The sequence below is a fragment of the Oryctolagus cuniculus genome, chromosome 12 (genome assembly GCF_964237555.1).
Source record: "Oryctolagus cuniculus chromosome 12, mOryCun1.1, whole genome shotgun sequence".
Taxonomy (NCBI): Eukaryota; Metazoa; Chordata; class Mammalia; order Lagomorpha; family Leporidae; genus Oryctolagus; species Oryctolagus cuniculus.
The window spans coordinates 74,000,972-74,023,327 of NC_091443.1; the positions used below are offsets into that span (position 1 = coordinate 74,000,972).

Consider the following 22,356-nt stretch of genomic DNA (forward strand, 5'->3'; position numbering starts at 1 on the left):
TCCAACATCCACCCCACCTGCCAACTTCTTAACGTTTCAGTTCCCAGTTGTCTGACTATGTCATATAAAGCCACTGTGAGCGTTAGAGTACAAGTCTTTGTGTGGACATGTGCATATGTTTCATTTCTCTTGGGTAAAGAAATGCTAAGAATGGAACGGCTGTGCTGTTTAGCAGTTCTATGTTTACCATTTTAAGAAACTGCAATATTATCTCCTCACGTTCCACTGAATTTCCCCCCAGAAGTATCGGGGAGTTCCAGTTGTTCCACATCCTCATCAGTACTTGGTAGGAGTCAGTCTTCCAACTTCAGCCATTCTAAAGGGAAATGATTATGGCCTTAATTTGCATTTTTCTGATTACTAGTGATTTTGAGCATTTCTAAAGAGGCTATTTGTCATTCATATTTCTTCTTTTGTGAGGTACCTAGTCAAATCTCTTGCCCACTTAAAAACCTATATTTTTCTTATTGACTTTTTAAAAAAGATTTATTTATTTGAAAGGCAGAGTTGCAGAGAGGCAGAGGCAGAGAGAGAGAGAGAGAGAGAGAGATCTCCCATCCCCTGGTTTTCTCCCCAAATGGCCACAACAGGTAGAGCTGGGCTGATCTGAAGCCAGGAGCCAGGAGCTTCTTCCAGGACTCCTACATAGATACTGGGGCCCAAGGACTTGGGTCATCTTCTGCTGCTTTCCCAGGCCACAGCAGAGAGCAGGTTAGGAAGTGGAGCATCCAGGATTCGAACCAGTGCCCCTATGGATTGCCGGCACTGCAAGCGGCAGCTTTACCCACTACACCACAGCGCTGGCCCATTTTATTGACTTTTAAGAATTTTTTTCAATATATTCTGGACTCACGTTCTTTGACTGATACACATGTTTTTGTTATTTCTTCCTAGTCTCTGCTTTGCTTTATTTTCTTTGTCTATTGAGGATTAGAAATTTAAATGTCTTAAAAAGATTTATTTCTTTATTGGAAAGGTGGGGTCGAGGTTGGGGAGACAGAGAGAGAGAGAATGAATCTTTCATCCACTGGCCCATTCCCCAAATGCCTGCAAGGGCTGGGACTGGGCCAGGCCAAAGCCAGGTCCAGAACTCCATCCAGCTCTCCCATGTGGGTGGCAAGGACCCAAGCTTTCCCAGGCACAATAGCAGGGAGCTGGATTGTAAGTGGACCAGCCAGGACTTGAACTGTTTCCCATATGGGATACTGGCATTACAGGTGGCATTTCATCCCCCTGCACTACAACGCTGACCCCAGAAGTTTTAAATTTTTGATAAAGTCCAATTATCAGCTATTTCTATTATGGTTCGTATTTATTTGATTATTTGAGAGGTAAACAGAGATGGGGAGAAGGACAAGGACAGGGAGAGAGAGAAATCTCTTATCTGCTGGTTCACTTCCCAAACACCTGTAACAGCTGAGCCTGGGCTAGGCTGAATCCAGGAGCTGGCAACTCAATGTGTTTCCCTTGTGGGTTGCAGGGATCCAACCACTTGAGCCATCACCTGCTGCACATTAGCAGGAAACTAGAACTGGGAGCAGAACCAGTACTCAAACCCAGGCCCTTCAATATGGGATGCAGGTGTCCCAAGCGGCATCTTAAGCACTCGGCAAAATCCCTAACCCTGGTTCATATGCCTTGCGTTCTAGGATAGAAACCTTTGTCAACTCCAAGTCTCTGCTCAAATATTTTTCTCCTGTTTCTTCCAGAAATTTAATAGTTTTAGGTTTTCTATCTAGATCTTTGATCCATTTTGAGTTTGTTTTTGTATAAGTTGTGAGATAGGATTTTCATTTTCCTTCTCTATAAATGTCCAGTTGATCCAGTGCTGCTTGTTGACAAGACTTTCTCCACTGAATTGCCACTACACCTTTGTTAAAAACTGGTGCTATGTGTGTGGGACTATTTCTGGGCTGTCAGTTCTCTTCCACCCATCTATGTTTACCAGCACCAATCTGTTATGATTTTTACAGCTGTAGGCTAAGTGGAACTATGAAGGTTAAGGTTGATAAATTGGAAAAGGAATTCTCTAACTTTGTTCTGTTTAAAAACTACTTTGTGTGGTGACCATGGAGATGTGGTACTCAAATCTGCTTCAGAAGAAATTATTGTTTGGAGCATATGTGAATCCCCCGCCCTGTGGATTTCCCCCCAAGGTTTACAGAAAGGCCACAATTCTCTAGGTAGCTCCTAACCAGTGACTAAGTATGGGGAGGGTACTGGTGGTAGCCTATTCCAGCCAGGCCAGGACAATTCCAACAGGCACTCTGCTGGAGGATTCCCCATTGCTGGGTGAAACTTTTGTAGCACTGCACTGTCGTGTAAATCCCTTTCCATGTGAATCTTTCTTCCCCTTCTTTTACAGGTTTCTGATCAGCAGTGGGGTCTGAAAGTTCCTTGCCTACTTCTATTCCCTCAATTTTTATCCTTCCCAGTCATTCCCCTACAAATCTCTTGTATATCCACTCCAGCCTTGCCACATAATCCTGAGAAGTCCCTACTAGACTTATTCCAGGCCTTTTGCATTTCCTTGTAAACTTTGAGAGAACCAACTTATGAGAGCTGCCCCAAGAAAGCCTGCTGGACTCTTAAGTGGAGTTCACTGGCTCACAGATCACTTTAGGCAGAATCGCTACATTAACCACATCAATGTATTTCACTATTTGTTTAGATCTTCAATTTCTCTCAGCAATGTTTTGTAATTTTCCATGTGTAGATCTTACACGTTTTTTTGTTGGATTTATCCCTAAGTGTTTTGCATTCTGGTACTACTATATTGGAATTCCTTAAAAAGTTTTAATTTCCAAATGATTACTGCTGCTGTACAAGGCTGCAATTGAGTTTTATATATTGACCTTATATCCTGAAGCCTTGCTAAATTCATTACTACCCTCAGTAGTTTTAGTAGCTCCTTTTCCCATCCCTACTAAACAAAAAATTTTCATGAGATCCTAGTGCTGGGGTAAGCATGGGGTGTGGGGAGCTGAAGCTCCTCCTGTCAGGGACCATCTTCCCTCCTGGAACTCTCTCATCTTCAGTAAGAGCCTCTAGAAGCTTCTGAAGAGCTCCCAAGACTCCAAGTAACACAGATTAACCAACCACTCTTCTAGGGAAGCTGGTATTGACTGAGCACCTGCCCCCGCCCACGTATTTTATAGACATTTCATCTCATCATAGTCCTTAAAAGAACAACAACAAAAAAAATCCTTGTGGGATAAACAGAAATAACTCCACTTTAAAGATGAAGAAATAGGGATTGCACCTCCGTGATGTGGCCTCATAGTTGGTGTCTTTCTGAGGAAGGACTGAAATCCATCTCTCTGACTCCAGAGTTCATGCTCTTTCCTTCCACCTCAGGTAACAATCCCAGGTCACAAAGGCAGACTGAGTCTAAGGCAGGTCTCTGCTGGGGCCCGCATCCTCTCACATTCATCTAACACATGGTCCTGCAGTTCCTTGAAGCCTGACAAGGCTCTGCTATTCCACCCCAACAGTGCCTGCTGCCCACGCTGGTTTCCCTGCCTTCTCTGCACCCAAACTGCTTTCTTGGTGGTGTCAGTGAGCTCTCTCTCACTTTGTCTGATGAACCATTTTAAAATCTAAGGTTTTTTGTTGTTGTTGTTTGTTTTTTTTGTTTTTTACTTCTCTGGTGCTTTTGCAGAGAATATCTGCTGAAACTGTGTGACCCAGTTTGATCCAGATCTCTCCTAAAGTCTCTGTTCATTTTGTAAACCATCCTCTGGCCTGATTTGTGTGTGTGTGTGTGTATCTGCCACTCAATGCCTCAGGTTCCCCCTGTCTGAAATAGGAAGCCAGTTCATTCTATTCTGCACGTATTGTTAGAGATGCTATAGGAGCCAGACCCGTCCCACCAAACGTGCCAGTAGCCTAAATGTCTGCTCACTAGGCTCCCTGGGCTTTCCAGGATAGGCTTGCTGTCGCTAATAGAGTCATGACAATGTCTGGGGAAATCTGGTAGGTAAGTGTCTAAGTGGTGTTTTCCCGAGTGCTCACTCCTTCCTCCAACCTCAGAAGAGCACAGGCAAGTCTTGATTTATAGTTTGGGGGGGAGGGGGCACATTTCACATGTCCAAGGAATGTAGCCACTTGCATGGGCACATTCTCAAAATCTAAACCCTCTTGACAAACTCACCATATTCCTATTCAGTCAGATAGTGAATCCCCAATTTTCTCTTTATTTCCAAAGATGCCACCATCCTTCTTGTCTTCTTCCCTCCTTCTCTTATCACATCTAGTCACCAAGCCTAGTCCCTTGTTTTCTCTGAGCTAATCTTGAGTTGGGTCCTGTTTTCTCTGGCTTCTCTCTGCATTAGTTCAAGGATTTCAAAAGACTGTGTTCTCCACCCCGTCAGGGCCAATGTTACATGGGCAGAAGTCTGTTGCTCTAGCACTCTGGGTTATAGACGATATTAAGAAACCAGGAGCCTGTTACAGCAGAGGATTTTGTGTTGGGCTCCCTATTCTGCCTTTGCCAACCCCAGATTCCTCTGTCTGATCTTTAGTTTTTTTTTTTTTAACAGTATCTGTAGCTTCACCAACTTCAATGTTAATATTATTCCCCAAAAGGAACTCCTTTAGCCAAGAGAAGAATCCCTTGATACCCCTTTTGTGTGATCTGACTCGTATTTCCTGCATGCTTTAGCCAATTTTACTCTACCTCCTATGATTTCCAACTTTCTGTCAATCTATCTCTTCCCCTCATTTTAAACCCTGGATCTATATTTTTCTATGGTAATATTTCTTTTTCAAGATATATGTGCTAAAGTAAATATCTTGGGATTTACTTAGTAAATATCTTATTTGCTATTGGAATGAAGCGCTGAAGCTCAGAAGGTCCCCAAATTCACTGGGAACAAATATCATTAGGCTGTGAGCTTCTTCAAGACAAGGACCATGTCTTATTTAACTTTATATCACCAGCCTCCAGTCCAGGTACATCACTTGAGTGCAATAGTATGTTCTCAATAAACACATACCACTTTATGGTGTTGCCTTCTTCAACAAGCTCTTTAGGTGTGAAAGACTGTGAGCTTTCCCATCTGGAAAATGGTGTTCAGGATACAGACATCAAGAGTTATGAGCATTAAATGAGAAACACCTATGTAAAGTTCCTAGCACAGGACCTGGCATGAAGAATTTAATACACACGCATTTCACAGCTTCTTGTTAAATTTTTAGAATTGCCATCAGAATGGTGGTGTCCCCAGAATGGTTCCTCCTCACCAGGGTATTTTTGCTAGTACCTCTTCTGGGGTAGTCCCAAACTCAAGTATGGGAGTTGTAATAATTGGTAGGGGAAATAAAAACTTGATTCAACAGGAGGAAAATCCACAAGGACATCTGCTTACAATGCTCTCTGTTATTCTTGGTGTGGTGTTTGGCTGTGACAGTTAAGAAATGCCAGTATACACGGACTTGTCTTTTTCAGTTATTTCATAAAGATATTTTGTAAATGGCATTATGATGGTAGGGACCATTTTCCTCTTCCTTTCCTTACTTTTCATATATGGGAGAGACACTGTGGATCTACAGGCTGAACAGCCTTTGGATACTCTATGTTCACTTGAACACTGAACTCCAAATATTTGTGTTCAGAGAGAATGAAAATTAGCCACCCCAGGGAGCTGTTGAATCACTTTTGTAGGCTTCGTAATTTCCACATGTTTGGAGTGGCAATTGTCCCTCAAATGAACTATGTACCCAGCTTTTCTATCTGTCAAATGGGGAGTAAAAGTCTGGACCTTCCCCTTCTTCTTAGGAATAGCAACTGTTATAATACAGAGGCAAGAGCACTGGACTGAATAGAATTAAGCTCTGTCCTCAGCTTTAGTTACTGTCAGACCTGGGGAAAATCACTTAAAGTCAGTCCTCTCACCTCCAAAATGAGATGTCCACATCCAGCAACCTCCAAGTCAGTTCTCAGGTTAAAAGGGACTTTTTAATGAGATGAGTTATGAGGTCCTCTTTTTCTGCCCAGAGTTGCTATAGGAAAGGAGACTTGATATGCCCTGTGTAGAGAGGGAGATTTGGCATGTGCTGTGCATGGTAGGTGTATGGTTGTCCATGTGCTGACCACTTATATTCGAGCACCACCCAGCAGGCAGGAAGTCAGAGGGTGAGCATGCCAGATTGGTGACAAGAACCCCAGGGAAGTAGGAGCAACATACTACTTGGATACTTTTGCATAAGAATTATTTTTAATACTTGTATAAAAGTGAAACCTATTAGTAAACCTATTAGTAGATATTCTTTTCAGACTATTGCAGGAATTACCCACAAGCAAATCTCAGCAAGAATTGGAAAACGAAACAGGAGGTTGCCTCTTACACCTTTTGGGTGTGTTGGTCCCTCCTCTGGGGATGGGCTCAAAGGTGGAAGGCAAAGAGCTGCCTCTGTTCAAGTCGGGCCACCTCCAGCCCCAAAGCTTTCTAGAGCACATCCCACCTCAGACTCTGTACCTGCATACAAATACCATCGGTATTTCCTGGTTGCAGGAAAGAGCCACAGGGTTCCAGTCCTAAGACTTGAGTCCAGGTCCCACACATACATGAACTGTCTGGCTTGAAGCAAGACCCTCAGGTCTCTGAGCTGATGTAAGGGTCAAAAGAAATAGGGATGCATACTGGTCAGAGCCACACTGGCCCTCACTCTTCTACAAATCTCCTTCCAAATACTGTTTCAGCGAAATTTTACTCAATGAACTAAGACTGAACCATTAGCCAGGAATATTTGAAGAAGGGACAACCTCATGCACCGAAGAGGACAAAACATCAAAACCCTGCAACTATGAAGCCAAGAGCTTTCTCTGTCATTTCACACCTGTACCCCCAACCCCCACTCCCACCCCTGCTCCAGACACAACTGGATCCTCTTCTCCACATCTTTACTGGATGGCCTTTTACTTGGCTTATGCAAGATCTTGGCTTAGCTTCCTCTCTGCCTGTGCAGTCTAGGGATGCCCTCCAGGGAGTCCTGGCTCAGACTCTGCGCAGGAGGGGTCCCTTGAAGAGTGCTCCCCTACCTCACTTGAGATGTGCATCATGGCAAAGAACGGCCACGCACTCTGTGGTTGCTGTTGTCACAACCAACCTGAGTGCCCACCTCCAGTTCATAGCCTATTGCAGCCATTGAAAAGGTGGGATCCAAGTCACTTCACTCAACCGATGGAACCAGGCATTAAGGAGTCTCTTCTGTGAAACGATGCCCAAAGACTCAAATTTTGTATCATCCATTCAAAATAGCTGCTTGTGCCATCATGGGAAGGAAAAGGCACAGGCATGGGAGTTGGTGTCCTGGGTTCAAAAACCAACTCCAGTACTCAGCGTTTAGGTACCATCTCGGCAAATGGCTGAACCTCGGCTGCACGTGTGTAAAAAGGAGAGCCTGGTCCATTTGCACAGTTGTCATGAGCATTGACCAAAGTGGCATGTTATAAATTGCCCCGTACTGTAAATTGCCCTGTACTGTAAAGTGCCTTGCCCTGAATGGGTGCTCCAGCTTTTTCTCCTACTTCCCTCTCACCAGAGAAAGACTAAATTGTTTCAAATAGGGCTCATTTAGGAGGGTTCAATTTTTCACATGAAAAGTCCATTCCTGTGGTAATTGACCAGTTCCTGCCTGATCGTCTCAATTCAGGTATTAAGGTGTCCAGAGTAAAGAGACACCTTTTACAGGATAAGTCTCTCCCATTGCAGGACTGTCTGACAGGGGCTTTGCCCTCTGTTCCATCCATCGCTGGAACCCAGCCTCAGGTCTGCCAGAAATGAACCATCAAGTTTGTCTAGGGTTTTTAGGCACTAAATGAAGAGTAGTGTGGAAGTCCTTGTGAAATTGAAACTGTCATTTTTCCTAGGACGATCTCGTTGCTGGAGAGTCTCATTTTGATTTCCTGATTTATGTTGAGCCCATTCTTGTGTGTGTGTGTGTGTGTGTGTGAGAGAGAGAGAGAGAGAGAGAGAGAGAGAGAGAGAGAATGTGCATATCTCAGAAGTAATTACTCCAACACTGCCAAATGAGTTGGCTTAGTCCACATGGTCAGTCTGTTATTTCAGAGTATTTCCTAGCATGTCCCAAGCCCTGCAATTGTTTTTCTTGATCAAATAGCTGGGTAAGACAGCCAAAATGACAAACTCTACAGCGTCCCTCTGTTTCCTTACATACGAACTCAGAAAACATGGGTTTGAAAAATCTTAACCATTGTAAAACTTAGCTGCCACTGTACTAGAAATATCTTTGCTTTCATCTTGATTCTCTTTTATATTTAGGATACTATGTTGTAGTTAAAACTGGAAATACATCCAGACACAGCCAATACGAATTTTACAGCTAACTTTGAAGCCACAAACATGTTGCCACAATCATCACCACACTCCAGGATAAGCGCATACAATCTTTAGTTCTGCAGGATAAAACTGTTTGCTTCTCCGTGCTTTCACAGTACATTGCTTTTTAAGAAAACTCCCTGCAATTCAACATAAAATATCCAAGTTTCTAACTTCCAAGCAAAGCCATCCCAAGAAGGTAACTATTTTTCCTGCCTGAACTTGGTAATAGTAAACAGAAATACAAGTCATGTGCAGCTTTTCCAATCAAATGTAGCAACGTTGTGCTGTTTTAGTATATATTGGGTAATTGGGTATATGTATTCGCAGAGCAATTCTAAATCCCAAATTTTCTGGGGCGGTCCTTATTTCGGTGCCCCGATCCATTGCCAAGCTTTGTGTTAAGATAAAGTTACTGTTCCTGAGAAAACGTCCATTAGGGTTCAATTTAAAGAAAAGTAGCACTAGCAGTGTTTACAAAAAAAAAAAAAAAAAAAAAAAAAAAAAAAAAAAGGCATGATCCCAACTTTCTAAAGTCAGCGCTCTTAAATCTGTGGTCTCTCTCTACAACATTGTTTGCAAGCTTAATTAGGAAGAGTTTTGCTTCACCCTTATAAAATCCTGATCTCCTTTTTTACGCACTTTCGAGCACCCCAAGTGGGTTTATAATTACATAATGTTAATTGAATGAGTACAGGTGAAATAATCATTTCTCATCTCCAATTCCAATTTTCTAGAAAGGCATTTAAGTATGATTTCTAGATCCCTGAGAAAACCAAGCAAGGTGCAGATGGTTACAAAATCTCCTGTTGTCACAGTCTTTTCATAAGACACTCGAAACAAAGAGGAAAATGCTTGCTTTTGTGCTATGAAAGAAAAACTAGTCCTTGAATATTTGCCACACAAGACCCACACTTGCTCCTGGAATTGACACTGGATTAAAGAGCTGAAGTTTGGCAGTAAAATTAATTTTGCTACTCTCTTAAATTTTAGCAGTTTAAAAATACACTAGGAAAAAAATAAACTTATCTCCCTAACTTGGAGTGACATCCTGCGTACTGCTATTTGTGGCTTTTTTCCCCCTTTAAATGCAAATCTACAGAAATCAACTCTGCAAAGGATTCCCCCCTCCAACCTGCCCACCGCCACTTTCATTCTCACGTCTATGAAATATTTTGAGTGAACTGTCTTCTGATAACAAAGTTCATGTCCAACTTGATTCTTAAAGTCGAGAGGCAGTTATTTACAAGAATACATCCTATTATTAAAAGTTAGCCAAGACAGCTTAGCAAGAAAAATGAAAAATTGAAACATGTTTCAAAGAATTTTGTTTTTTTCAATAGTTGCATGAGTTTTATTTTTAAATTTTATTTTCCAGGAAAATGTGCAAATATCAAGGTTACCTGAGTCTGCTGGTCACTTCTAGTTTTTGGACTCTTGAAGATAGATGGTGAGTTTTGCTAATGATGCGCGCGGCTGTTTAAGAACCGGTGGCTTTTCTGGCAATCACTCTTTGTGTGCCATCTTTTATAAAGGTGCTTCTTGTTGCTAAGAGATCAGTTGCTTAGAGACCACATCATTAAAAAAAATATATATGTCAGGGGCCAACATAAATTATAACCCAGTTTTGTCATTTCAGCTAGCCCTGTGCATCTTTGGTTTTTGTAATAGATCGGAGCGTACCAAGAGAAGCCAATTACTAGTCACAAAAGAGAAAACGGACCATGGGGAGGAGAAAAGATCTGTGCGTACGCTCCCGTGGACAGAGAGTAAGGCACAGGCTCCCTTCGGTGGAGTCACATTGTGCAAAGCTCTCGGAAACTTTGGTCCCAGACGTAGGCTGCAAATGCAGATTGACACACCCGGGTACCTGTCCCAGGCAAACTTGAGTGTGCTTTGGAGAAGTGTGGAGCTACTTTGCCAAAGGAAAAGGCTACACTTAGGAAAATGTAAGTTGCAAGTGTGAAGTGATCATTGCCAGATGTCTGTGCGTGGGAAGGTGTTTGTCAGTGCTCCAGGTGCAGGTGTGTCCATGCTGTGACCGGGAGAGCACGGGGACCGGGCAGTTACTTGGGTGACTGTCTTTTGTCTTCTCTGCTGTATTCAGATACAGCAGTAGCCAGAAGACAGGAATAAATACAGTTCGTTAAGTTGGGAGGGGGTTCAGCTTTTGGGGTGTTTCTCTCCCCACCCCCACCCCTTTGTTGTGTGACAGTGCCCATTGAGACCCTCTCCTCAAAATAACCCTACATACACCCCTTCCTGGGGATGCTTCCATTTTAGGAAAAGGGTCCAAGTTCTTTAATATTCAAAGGGATGGTTTCATTCCAAGCTTCCAAACAGGCAGGATGGGAGGCATGCAGGGGGCAAAAGAAAGCCAGAGCCAGCCCTTGGCTGTTTTAACTGCAGCTCTGCTTTTTCTGCCTCCTTTCCTCAAGGTCTCCTTGACCCTATGTTAGGTGAGAAGCAAGCAAGCAAATCAGAGACTCAGCACTGGAATCAGGAGGTAACACAGTACAGAGGGTCTTCGAGATTTTTTTCTCCTTTTCTAGCCTCCCAAGGGCTGGGCATGATAGAAGCCTTCGTGCTTCAGACGTGGCTGGCAAAAGCACCTTGTAATGGACCTGCTGTGAGGGAGGAGGTGAGGCTGAGGGCTGGGGAGGGGACATCGAGAGTCAGTTCTCAGTTCATGCTATGGCTCTGGCCTCTGCTAGTGGAGCAGCTCCCCAGTACTCTGTCCACAGTGGGTGAAAAACTGCAGGTTTGGATTTATCTGGTGATCTAAGTATATATCAGTAAAACAAAAGAGGGAAAAAATTCTCCTCCAAGGCCATGGGGCAGATGCTCAGGAGAGATTCATTGTGAGGACATGAAACCCTGGTTTCCCCTCACCTCCCACAAAACTGCAGATAGAATCGGATAATTTGCGGATTGCGGAATCAGGTACGCCAGCTAAACAGACAGTCACCCTCCAGTCTCCGTCTTCCTTCTAATCCCCCAAAGTTCTTTTCAATGGCTTATATTTGGGGAGAGAGATAGAAGCAGAAAGGGAAGGCATCAGAGCTCGCAGGTGTTAGGGGTAGCAAAAGGCAAGAGAAAGAACACTCCTGGCCACACAGTCAGTGCCTAGGAAACACTAGCTGAAGGCATGAGACAGGGCGCTAGACCCAGGAGCACACTCTCATCAGCCTGGGTGGAGGTGGGGGAGACGCACTGGACAGTGAAAGACCCATCCTGCACTGTCAGCGCTCAGTGTGGCTGAAAGAAGTAGGCTTGGCTCCATGAGAGCTCTTCTTGCAAATGTCCCAACTGGAAGGCTTGAAAGAAAATCTGGGCACAGGTGGAACTGCTTGTTCAAAGAGTATAATCCGGTGTCGCTCTGGGCCCCCAGTGCAGCAGACACCTGTGCACAGGTGCCTGGACTACAGAGCCAGTCCCTCCCTGTTGGAAGTTGCCCAGCTCACATGAGCTCCATTTCCATTTTGGGAATAGGGGAGCTGCTCTGTGTTCTGTGGGAAGCCAGAATAATGGGTGCCATGGCGAGAGATCGAGCCCCCAAACCCCCTTGGTGAAAGCGGCTGCCACAGACAGGTTCCTATTAGTGGGAAACCAGTGTCTCCTGATGCCATTCCCAGCTGAGTATCTAGAGATCCTGGTGCCTGCCATCTCTTGCCTGCTGCCCACCTTCCCATAATTCTCCCAAAGCTTAGGCTCTTCCTGGCTGAAAACCCAGCAAACACCATTTCTGGGAAGGCGCACAGAGCCCTTTCATTAGCTAGAAGGTAGACAGGCTCCAGTCCTGTCCTGAAATTTTCCAGCGTAGGGACCACACCCTTCCTGTTTCCCCAGAAGAGGCCTACAGAGTGGCCTGTAGAGAAACCAGCCCCTATCAGTATGCAAAAACAAAAGCTGTTGCAAGGGTTTGGCGCCCTTTGTTGGGGGGGGGGGGGTTTCCAGAGAAGCTGAGAGAAGCTCAGGGGCTCCCACACAAGCTGCTCACCCCTAGGCCATTTCTTCTTGCCAGGTGCCTTGTGCCAGGCAGAAACTACTTTGAGAGGCTGAAGCACCCACCTCAGGAGGCAGAAGAGGAAGGCCTGGCCGGAGAAGTGACAGGCAGTTACCGGTCCAGGCCAGCAGCCACTGTAGGGGTAGGATCTGGGCTGAAAGGAGCAGGACACGCCTAGCAAAGCATGGCTGCCGCACGTTGAACTCCAAGGCAACTCTGGGATGGGTGCGGGACAGGGCAAGGGAGTCTGCTCTCCCAGGGGACAGGCACTTGTGCTGGCCAGAGGTGCTGCAACCAAGCTCCGCCCTGTGCTGGTTGCCTCTCTGGGCTCTCTGGCATGCCAAGACCTGAGGCCATGGCCCAGGGTCCCTGAGGACCACATCTCAAGACACGTGGCTCCGGTTGCATTATCAGATCTCACCTTCTCCCAGCCTCACCTCATCCTTGTAGTAGATGGAACCCTCAGGACGCCGTATTTCACAGTCACTTTTTGGCATCAGTTACCACAGCCCTCTGTCCACCTTGCTCCCTGAATCCAGATTGCCTCTCAGCTGTGTTGGGCAAACATAGCTCCACACACACAGCCACAGGGATTATTACCTCAAGAGCAGGGCAAGACTGTAGCACCTTTGGGGGAAGGGCTGTTTTTGGGGGATCTGCCTTCTCACCCAATAATGGGCCTTGCCTCGCTCTCCAGGAGAATTTGCCTATAACAGCCCCACTCTTCCTCTACCTTCCCTCTCCCTCTCCTCCCTTGCCACAGGAAATATGCCTTCCACTCCCACCATATCCCCAAAGCTCTGATCACACCCAGCCAGCCTGTCGCTGGAGGAGCAGCAGCACCCTCTTCCAGGAAGGCCTCCAGCAAAGTGCACGCAGGCCACTCCTGGGCTCCAGAACGAGCACGCGTGCCCCTACTTCCCAAACATACAGGCAGGAAGCGTTGGGGCTGCAGCCCGTGTACGAGAGCCTAATAAGCAGCCTGGGACAGTCCAGTTTCATCACTTGTCTCAGAGAAAGAACCATGGTGTTCTTCTCCTAGGTTACTTGGCTGTGTTGCCCCTCTTCACGGTGGTCATTTATCTGTAGTTACTGCCTGACAATTCTCAGGTGTGAATTACACCTGAGTAGTGACAGTAAGACAGGCTAGGGGAGAAGGTGGGAAACTGGAAAGAATATGATGTGGTGGGGGCGTGTGGAAAAAACTAGAAGCCAGTTGTCCTCTCTTGAATTTACAAGATAACGTGTCCCGCGCAGGATGCATGCTTAATATCCCCACCAAGTCAATTCCACAAGCAATGTGCAACAATTAAGATGGGCACAGTGCTCACCTGTTTTCTTTGACAGGCAGAGTGGACAGTGAGAGAGAGAGACAGACAGAGATAGAGGTCTTCCTTTTCCGTTGGTTCACTCCCCCAATGGCCACTGTGGCCAGCGCACGGCACTGATCTGAAGCCAGGAGCCAAGTGCTTCTCCTGGTCACCCATGGGGTGCAGGGCCCAAGGACCTGGGCCATCCTCCACTGCACTCCCGGGCCACAGCAGAGAGCTGGACAGGATGAGGAGCGACTGGGACAGAATCCAGCACCCCGACCGGGACTAGAACCCAGGGTGCCGGCGCCACAGGTGGAAGATTAGCCTAGTGAGCTGCAGCGTGGGCCAACAGTGCTCACTTGTAAATCAAACTAGCTTCCGTTCTTCCCTCTGGCCTGACTTTCTGCAATCCATCTCCTCCTGTCTCCCTCTTCTACCTGTACATCCCACCCAGCCATTTGTCATCTGCAGATAAACACTCCCACCTCACCCTTCACCCACATGCTTCCCCCACCCCACACTCCTGCCTCCATAGATCACATCTGTAAATGATCTGGACAAAAATAAAAGCCAATAAGCCCTGAACTGCTCTGTCCAGTTACTTGTGTTTGGGGATTTGGGATTTTGTTTTATCTTTTTCCCTTTGAAGGTTGATTCTTCTCTGAACCACAATCTTCAGCCAGCAGGGTACCAAGTGCTTTTTATTCCACTTAGCATTTCAAAGCCAAGAGTGCCCAGACTACCAGGCATGTCCACAAGCTCAGACATTCTTCTTGGCTGGTAAAAAGAGAATCCTTCCCAAGAAGAGTAAAGACCCTCCCACCATGAGGAGGGACGAAGAAGCTACTCTAAGCTTCCTAGAAGCTACTCCACCCACCTCCCTCCTCCACTCTACTTCATTCCAATCCACTCCAACCCCATTTAGGGTTTCCCGACTGTTTCCATCCTGCAGACTTGCTGACTTGTAAGCACGCAGCAGGCAACCGGTAGAAGATGCACAAAGACCCCTGAGAGAGAAAGGAAGAAGGGGCAGGGAGGGATCCACACGTGAGAGAAACATTGCATTGGTCTCCGTACCCAGGACACCTTGCGAGAGGTAAGCCATGGCTGATTCAGAGTACACCTAGAGAAGGCCTCTTGGGACAGAAGGTGCAGCTCGCTCCCTTCCGGCTAAGGCTGATTTTGGCAGAAAGAGCTTAGATTCATCCTATAACATAACATTTCCATCCTTGGGGGGGGGGGCATCAGTAGAGGACAGGATCAGCAGGAGTGGAACTTGTCTCCATATGTCCCAGCCATCCATAACTTAGGCTAGTGCCCCCCACCGTGCAGAGGGATGGACTCCAAACCAAAAATGTACCTGTGGAAGTGAGCTAGAAAATGTCAGTCTTTCCTTCCTTACCTGTCCTGTCCTTCCGACCCTGATCAAAATAATGGAAAAGGCATCTTCTGAGGACAGAAGGCTCCTTCTGAGGACAGAAGGCTCTGAGGTGCTATAGTCAAGAGAGCAGAAGGCCTCTTGGCTTCTGCACAGGGTCCGCATGATGGTTTCCAAGAGGCACTGCTAAGGCAACCTGCACCTGGGTGCAGGCATGTGCTCCTCTGGCAGATTAGGGCAGGGCTGTTTGGAAGGGGCCAGGAAACCAGGCCCGCTCCAATCTGGGGCTTCTCCATACCCACTGTCTTGGGTTCTCCAAGTGTGGCTTCCTCTAGGCTGCCACAGGCCTCTCTGGAATCCTCAGGGAGCTGCAGCTCAGACATTAGTACTTCTGCTCTGCAGAAGATGACTTGTCCTCATCTAGGCTGTCCAGCTTCTCCCCAGCTCCTGGGCCCACAGACCTTTCCCCTAACCCCGCCCTGGCCAGCCTCTACCCTACTCTTAAATCTCGTCCACCTTGCCCTCCTCCCCCACAACTCCAGTTGCTCAGTTAAAACCCCCCGAAGTGACTGTTCAGCTGACTTCCGATTTTCTTCAAAGATTCAGGGCTTAAGTCTATGAAATGAAGCATGAACATCCCCTCCTTGCCGTGCCGCCCAGAGCAGCTCCAGGCCGCCTTGGAGCCTCAACCCTGTGTGCATCATGGAGGTGAATTGAAGGTGGAATGTTAAAAAGTTCAATGCCCCTGATGACTGAACTTGGTGTATGAGCTAAAGAGGATTACTGTAGTGAAATGTAAGTAACAGAAAGCAGCTTCCTTAGGCTGAGATAAAAGCTCCATGAAGATGACTATGCTTCAGAGAAATGTGTATTTTCCCCAGTCTATCTCCCCTAAAAAATCATGAGCCTCTCAAGAGTAAGGACCATGTCTTACCCATCTTCCTCTCCTTGGCTGCCCATGCCCGTGGTGCTCAGCGGTTGTTCAGGCATTTCTGAATGAGTGAAACTGTTTACCCTTTGCATCCTGTCCCCAGCCACTCCCCTCCCTGGCCCGCTGAGGTCCTGACAGCAGAGTTATCTGCACATACCATCCTGCTACGCCCCTAGACCCATTCTGACTTCAGATGGAAACTGGGATTCAAGCAGCCTCAGCTCTGCCCTTGTGCAAAGAATGGCCCTGACTCACTGCCCACTCCCAGCAGTCTTAACGCAGTGCTTGATGTCCCAGAGCTGGAAACCTGGAGACCTGCTCCTAAGGCTTCCCTCAGGCACCCAGCTTCATCTAATCCAGTTTCTCCTTGTTCCAGAAGAGCAATCTAGAAAGATAAGCTCTCCGTCTCTGCCCTCCATACCCGTTGGCAGAGCTCCTGTGGCCACTACAGAGAAAAGCGTTCTCCTGTCCTCTTAGCTCCCTCCTTTGCTCTTCGTCTCCATTCACCCTCCCTCCCCACTCTTCTTCTCGAAGCAGAAGCCCTGGTCTGAACCGCTGGCCTGTCACTTGCACACACACCTCAGTCAGTACAGCTGCCTTTTTGCCCTGGCTCTGGGCTCTGCTTTGCTCCTCTCATCAGGCCAAGCCCCCATACCCCTCTCCCTCCCACTCCCTTCTCCTGATTTCCTGGTATTGACCATTTGTTTCAATCAGTGGTGGAGAACTTCTGAAGCCTTTGTCCTCTCAGCTGGTCCTCTATTTTCCGAGAGGACGGGTAGGCGCTGCACTTAGCATCTGGCCCATTGCGGGTGAGAAGGCTTATCATCCCCCAACCTTCCTTGACAGCCTTTAACGAGGCAAAGGAAATCTGCAATATGGTGATGCCCTCTGCCACCAACCTTACCCCCACACACCTGCATTTCAACTTCCTTCTTGCACTAAGCAAAAGGAAGGTGAATAAGTGTATATGTGTGTGTTTGGACTAGGAGGTGGGTAGAGGATGATTCTAAATGGAGTTACTGGTATAGAACTGGAAGTTGTGGTCAGTTACTTTCTCTGCAGCAGGAGAGATGGTACAGGTTCCCCAACAAACAGATGTTCTGATTGTTTGGGGCAGTCTTTGCTGTGCTTCTTCCATTCTTTTCCCTGAAGTCAATTTACAACTCAAATGTCTCCTTAGACTTCACCCAAAATTCCAACATTTCAAAAATAATTCCTTTTCAAATCATAAATTTGAGAAAAAAGAACCCCTGGATGAGTACCTGGCCAGGCTACTTTATACAGGTTCCTGGGACAGTTCTGGGCATGAAGCAGCTCTGCCTGGGCCAGTGAACCTGCCTCTTGCCCCAAGGCGTCACATCCCAAGAGTCAAATGTCTTCAACTAGGGACATGAACTTGGCTCTGCTTGCCCTCATTCCTGGTTCCTTCCCACATGAGGCTGCAAACCATTGTCCTGTCTCAGACTTGGGGGGACAGGTCCCCTTGGGACCTTCTGCCATGCTCGATGACAGGGATGTGTCGACAGGGCTCATCCCTTCCTTTACTCCTTTCGCCAGCCAGGTTTCCTGAATATCCTTGCCCCACTTCTTGCTGAAAAGTTTTCCTGAGTCATTCATCTCTTCTTGTAAATGGGAGGCAATCCTCTTAACCTGCACAACACTCGAATTATCTGCATTTTCTGCCTTTTTGGAGTGAATCAAGGAAGGAGAGCCCCCTCCCCCCACCATGGAAGGCATTTTTAGCAGTTAACCCTAAAGGGCACAAGCACGGGAGGGGGCTAAGGATAGAGAGGAGCTTGGGGAAAGGCTGTCTCCCAGCTCCCCTGAGTCCCACACAACACTCAAGATACAAGACTCAGCTGAGGCTGGTGAGATCCCCCTGCCTACCGCGGAGCTGCAGACCCACTGTTGAGTGAATGGACGATAGACAGAAGGCCTGCAATGGGAGTTGAGTGGCAAAGCCGTCATTTGAATGAGGTCCTCCCTGGCCAATCCCTGCCTCCATAAGCCCACGCTCTTCTAATTTCTCAAAGTTTCTCTTTACTCTGAGTTCCTAGACACTTTCACAGGAGCCACTAAGGAATGAGGAAATGTTTGCCTTGGCATAGTGCCTGGCACATAGTAAGCACTCAGTAAATGTTAGTTATTAGTAAAAAGAATAAATTCAAAATGGGATACATGAATGCTTGCATAGAAGCTTCCAGGAGCAGACAGGGGACTGGGAGGTAAAAGGAAGTTAAATTCTCAGGACACAGTGTGCCGTTCACAACGTGTTTCTCAAGTGGAGGGAGTTTCAGTTCTATTTAGAGTGGGAAAAGGATACCTCCTGGCCCAATGACAATGGTTAAGAGTCCCTAAATTTCCGGAAGAGTGAGCAGGGTTTTCTGCACACTGGCTAAGCATTGTGCCTGATGCCTAAGATGGAAATTTACAACCAGAACATCATTGCACCGTCTTCTGTCTTGGCTGTGAAAGTTCCAGTTGGCCAAATGATAGAGCTTTCATAAGATCTGGCAAACTGGAAATGGAAAGAGGTGAGTCTAGTGAGGTGTGTCAACCCATATTAGCAAGCACTGTTTTCAAGATCCCTGCTGGAAGCCAGGGAACAGGGAGAGCAGCAGCTGAGAGTCTGCCCTCAGAATCCAGAATTAGGCCTCCTCCATAAGCCCAGGATGGCTGTGTTGTCTTCTTTCCTCCCGCCGCCCCTCATGTTGCTCTACACAGAGGGTTGGACGTTTGCCTCCATTTTCCAGAAACTTTCAGGATTTCAAACTTGTCCTTTAGTGCTGCCTTGATTTCCAAGTTGCTGACCTGGGGCACAGGCTTTGACCCACTGCCCAGGACTTGCCATGCCCCTTGCCCGGTGCCTAAGTGTAGGAGAAGCCCTCTCTTCACTTTGAGCATCCCTGAGACCCAATAGCACTACCTCCAAACGCCAGAGTGGGTGCCTGTGGGTGGGTGCTGACTGCCCTGGCTGCCCCAACCAGCCCCCTCCCCAGTTCTGCATCACTGTGATTGAGCCAGTTTGCTTGTCAGAAAACCAGGTTTGAGGCAGATGTTTAAAAGCCTTGAAAGTCAGAGGTTGGGATTGAGGGTGGGAGCCCTGAGGGTTTTAGAGCAGGGAATTAATATGATCATACCTGCGCTTCAGGTCATGGTGGCTGACAGAGACCATGGGCGGAGAGACTGGTTGCATGAACACAAATAGATCACTCTCAAGATGGAGAGACCAATGTGAGAGATATTTCTGAACAACTGACAAAGATTTGGAGATGCAGAAAGGAAGGGAAGTATATGATTAAACAACTAGGCGATTCCAAGCCTGTTTTAGAAGAGAAATGTTCATGCTAATAGGAAGTGAGGAAGACAGAGGCCTACACCCTCTCTGCCTCCTGTGTCATGAGCACTGATGAACATAAGACTAAAGGGCTTGGCCTCTAAGGCAACACAGAAAAGTGTAGAACCAGGATTCCAACCTAGGTGTGTGAGCCCACAGTCTTTTAAAGTGGTTCTCTAAAGAAGCCAGAAGGAGAAGGAAACAGAAGGGTGGAAGGGGGTGGCAGTTTGAACAGGTTGAGGGGCTGGGCAGGATAGGCAGCTGGTCCTGTGAGCCAGCAGTTAGAACCGTGAGCAGAGGTCTGGGGTGGGAATCTGGGAGTCACCTGCAGAGCCTTTTTTTTTTTTTTTTTTTTTTTTTTTTGAGAGGTAGAGTTACAGATTGAGAGAGACAGAGAGAAAGGTCTTCCCTCCCTTGGTTCACTCCCCAAATGGCTGCCACGGCCGGCACTGTGCCGATCCAAATCCAGGAGCCAGGTACTTCCTCCTGATCTCCCATGCAGGTGTAGGGGCCCAAGCACCTGGGCCACCCTCCACTGCCCTCCCGGGCCACAGCAGAGAGCCAGACTGGAAGAGGAGCAACTGGGACAAGAACTCGGCACCCATGTGGGATGCCGGCACCGCAGGCAGAGGATTAACCAAGTGAGTCATGGTGCCGGCCCCTCCTGTAGAGCCTTTAACTATGGAATCCCAGGGAGTGAGCACAGTCTCCAACGTGAAAGATGGAGACAGGGGAAAGTTCCAACTTGAGCCACAGGGATGCTGCCCTCTTAGGAGATAACAAGCAAACAGAAAAGAAGCCACCGAGTACAAGGAAAGCCAGGAGAAGGGTCATTTAGCTGGATTCCAGGAGGGCAGGAGCTTAGAACACTTCACGCTGACAAATAGGTGGGAAAAAATGAAGTGAGGCCAGCAGTTTCAGCAATTAGAAACACACTGGGGTCTCTCATCAGTCCTGTTTATTCAGATGGTGGGCAGAGAAGCTATTGAGACTCTTCTTTCAAGAAAATTGACAATAAAAGAGGGGAGAGACTGAAGAGAATATGGGCAAGGAGTGGAGGAACTCCCCTTTGGACCAAGTCTAACAAATGAACTGGGCAGATAGAGTCACTCAGCCCTTGATCCCTGTGGGGTTCCAAGGGAGAAATCATCCTAAATAAAATATCTGTTCCAGGACAGACCACACTTTACTGGCAACAGTTTTGTAATGCCTTTGTTTCAACCCCAACTGCTCGCTGGTAGCAACTTTGCTACCATCATTGGCCATCTCCAAGGTAGTGCTGGACTCTTGGGGATTATCTGCTCTAGCCTTCCACCTCACACTTTGTAGGTGCAAAGAACTGACAGCCGCTGTGAACATTTTCATCAAGTGGCAAGTCCTATCTTTCCCAGATTCAGCCTGTCACTTGGCTTCTGCCCATTTCTTCTGAATTGGGAAAGAAAGATCCTTCACTTTTGCATGCAGGCAAAAGGAGCTGAAGTCCTGCTCCTGACTTCATGCCATGCTTTGTGCCTGTCCAAGTGGGACACCTTTTCCTAAGCCGCACCAAGGAGCGTTGAGCACCTGGGCCCTGCCTGCCTATACCTTCGCAGGGAGAGAAAGGACAGGGTCTTTCTGTACAGGCCAAAAGCAGGCTTCTCAAGAGGAGCCATTTTCTCTGCCAGAGGCCCTTTAAAGGACACACGCCCGCCTGGTCCCCGAACACCAGCAACTCTGGTTTTCCACTTGACACCCAAGGGCATGCCCTGCAGAGCTCAGACTGAGTACTTCCTTGGCCATAATAGTCCTGGGCAACAGAGGTCAGTCTCCAGAGGGAGCAATGGATAAAACTGGGAAGAGACCAAGGCAGTCTGCTGAGTTAAGGGAACAAGTCTTTGGAGTTCAATGCCTAGTACAGAATATCATCATCAACTCCGGGACTCGCATAAATGGCTATAAACACTCGACTAGCAAGTCCGAGCCACCGACCCACTGGAATGAGCCAGCTGAGACCAGACAACAAGAGTTAAATCATGTAAAAACTCTCATTTTTAAAATAGAACTCCATTTAGTCAAGAATCACTTGTGTAGGATATGTCTTCAAATCAAATCTTGTTGCCATTTGCCAGAGAAAATGTGCTTTAATTCCTTGATGCCAAAGAATGTCTGATACATTGTGTAATGAAACTAGAATAATTGGACTGCTTGTTCATCACAAAGATCTGTAGCTGAATACTCAAAATTCCTCAGCGGCCGAGTGGGCTTGGAGTGAATGAACAACCACTCTTTTTTAAAAAAAAAAATTTAATTTTGAGGTAGGACACACATTTTACAATAGAATTTTTTGTGAGGCACGGCTGAATGCTTTTCACTCTGAGACGGATCACACACTATTCTTTGTTGATAATGCCAGGCTGATTCAGAAGGACAAGTAGATTAGCAAAAAAAAAAAAAAAAAAAAAAAAAAAAAAAAGGCAAAAAAAAAAAATCAACAAAGAAATCCCACAGAGAAGTGCCTCCAATCTCACTCCAGTTGTTTGTTCTGTTTCCTTGGGATCCATTACACCCCCTGGGCCCATCAACCCCCTCTATGGAGTTCCTGTCTCACGTCAAAGGCAGAGAAACAGCTGTTCCACCCATAGCTTGTAGATCCTGTGAAGGCAGAGACCAGGCTTTATTAATATCCCAGTCATCAAAAGCATGCAGCGGAGTACTTGACACCTAAGATGCTCTCTGGAGGCACTGGTGTTGGGTGTATAAAATAGGTTAGAGACTTCGGAATCGAAAAAAACAATAATGGGAAAACCAAATGCAAACTCAGAAAGACTGATGCTTCCTTCACCCCGCCAGACATCGATGATGCACAGTCTCAACATCTTCCCATCTCCTGGGAAGATAAAGCCAAGTTCACGTCAGGCCAGCTCTATCTTGTCCAGGTCTAGCTAGCTTTGGGAGAGCTGCCCACACTCTCCATTGCAAAGCTCTGGCAGCAGAGGAGTTTGGGGAGTGGAGATAAGAGTCAGAAAAGAGAGGAGTGACACAGTCAAAAGTGGCCAGACCAAGGAAGGCA

General features: G+C 46.9%; 1 protein-coding gene across 1 annotated transcript in view; it reads right to left on the minus strand.

Annotated features, from left to right (window-relative positions):
* Positions 1-22,356, minus strand: part of CYP19A1 (cytochrome P450 family 19 subfamily A member 1) — a 96,770-nt gene that overhangs the window by 66,217 nt on the left and 8,197 nt on the right. The window contains exon 1 of the mRNA XM_051821734.2: positions 1-22,356. This exon is cut by the window's left edge and continues 29,849 nt beyond it; it is cut by the window's right edge and continues 8,197 nt beyond it. The gene's annotated coding sequence lies outside the window, so the exon portion shown is untranslated.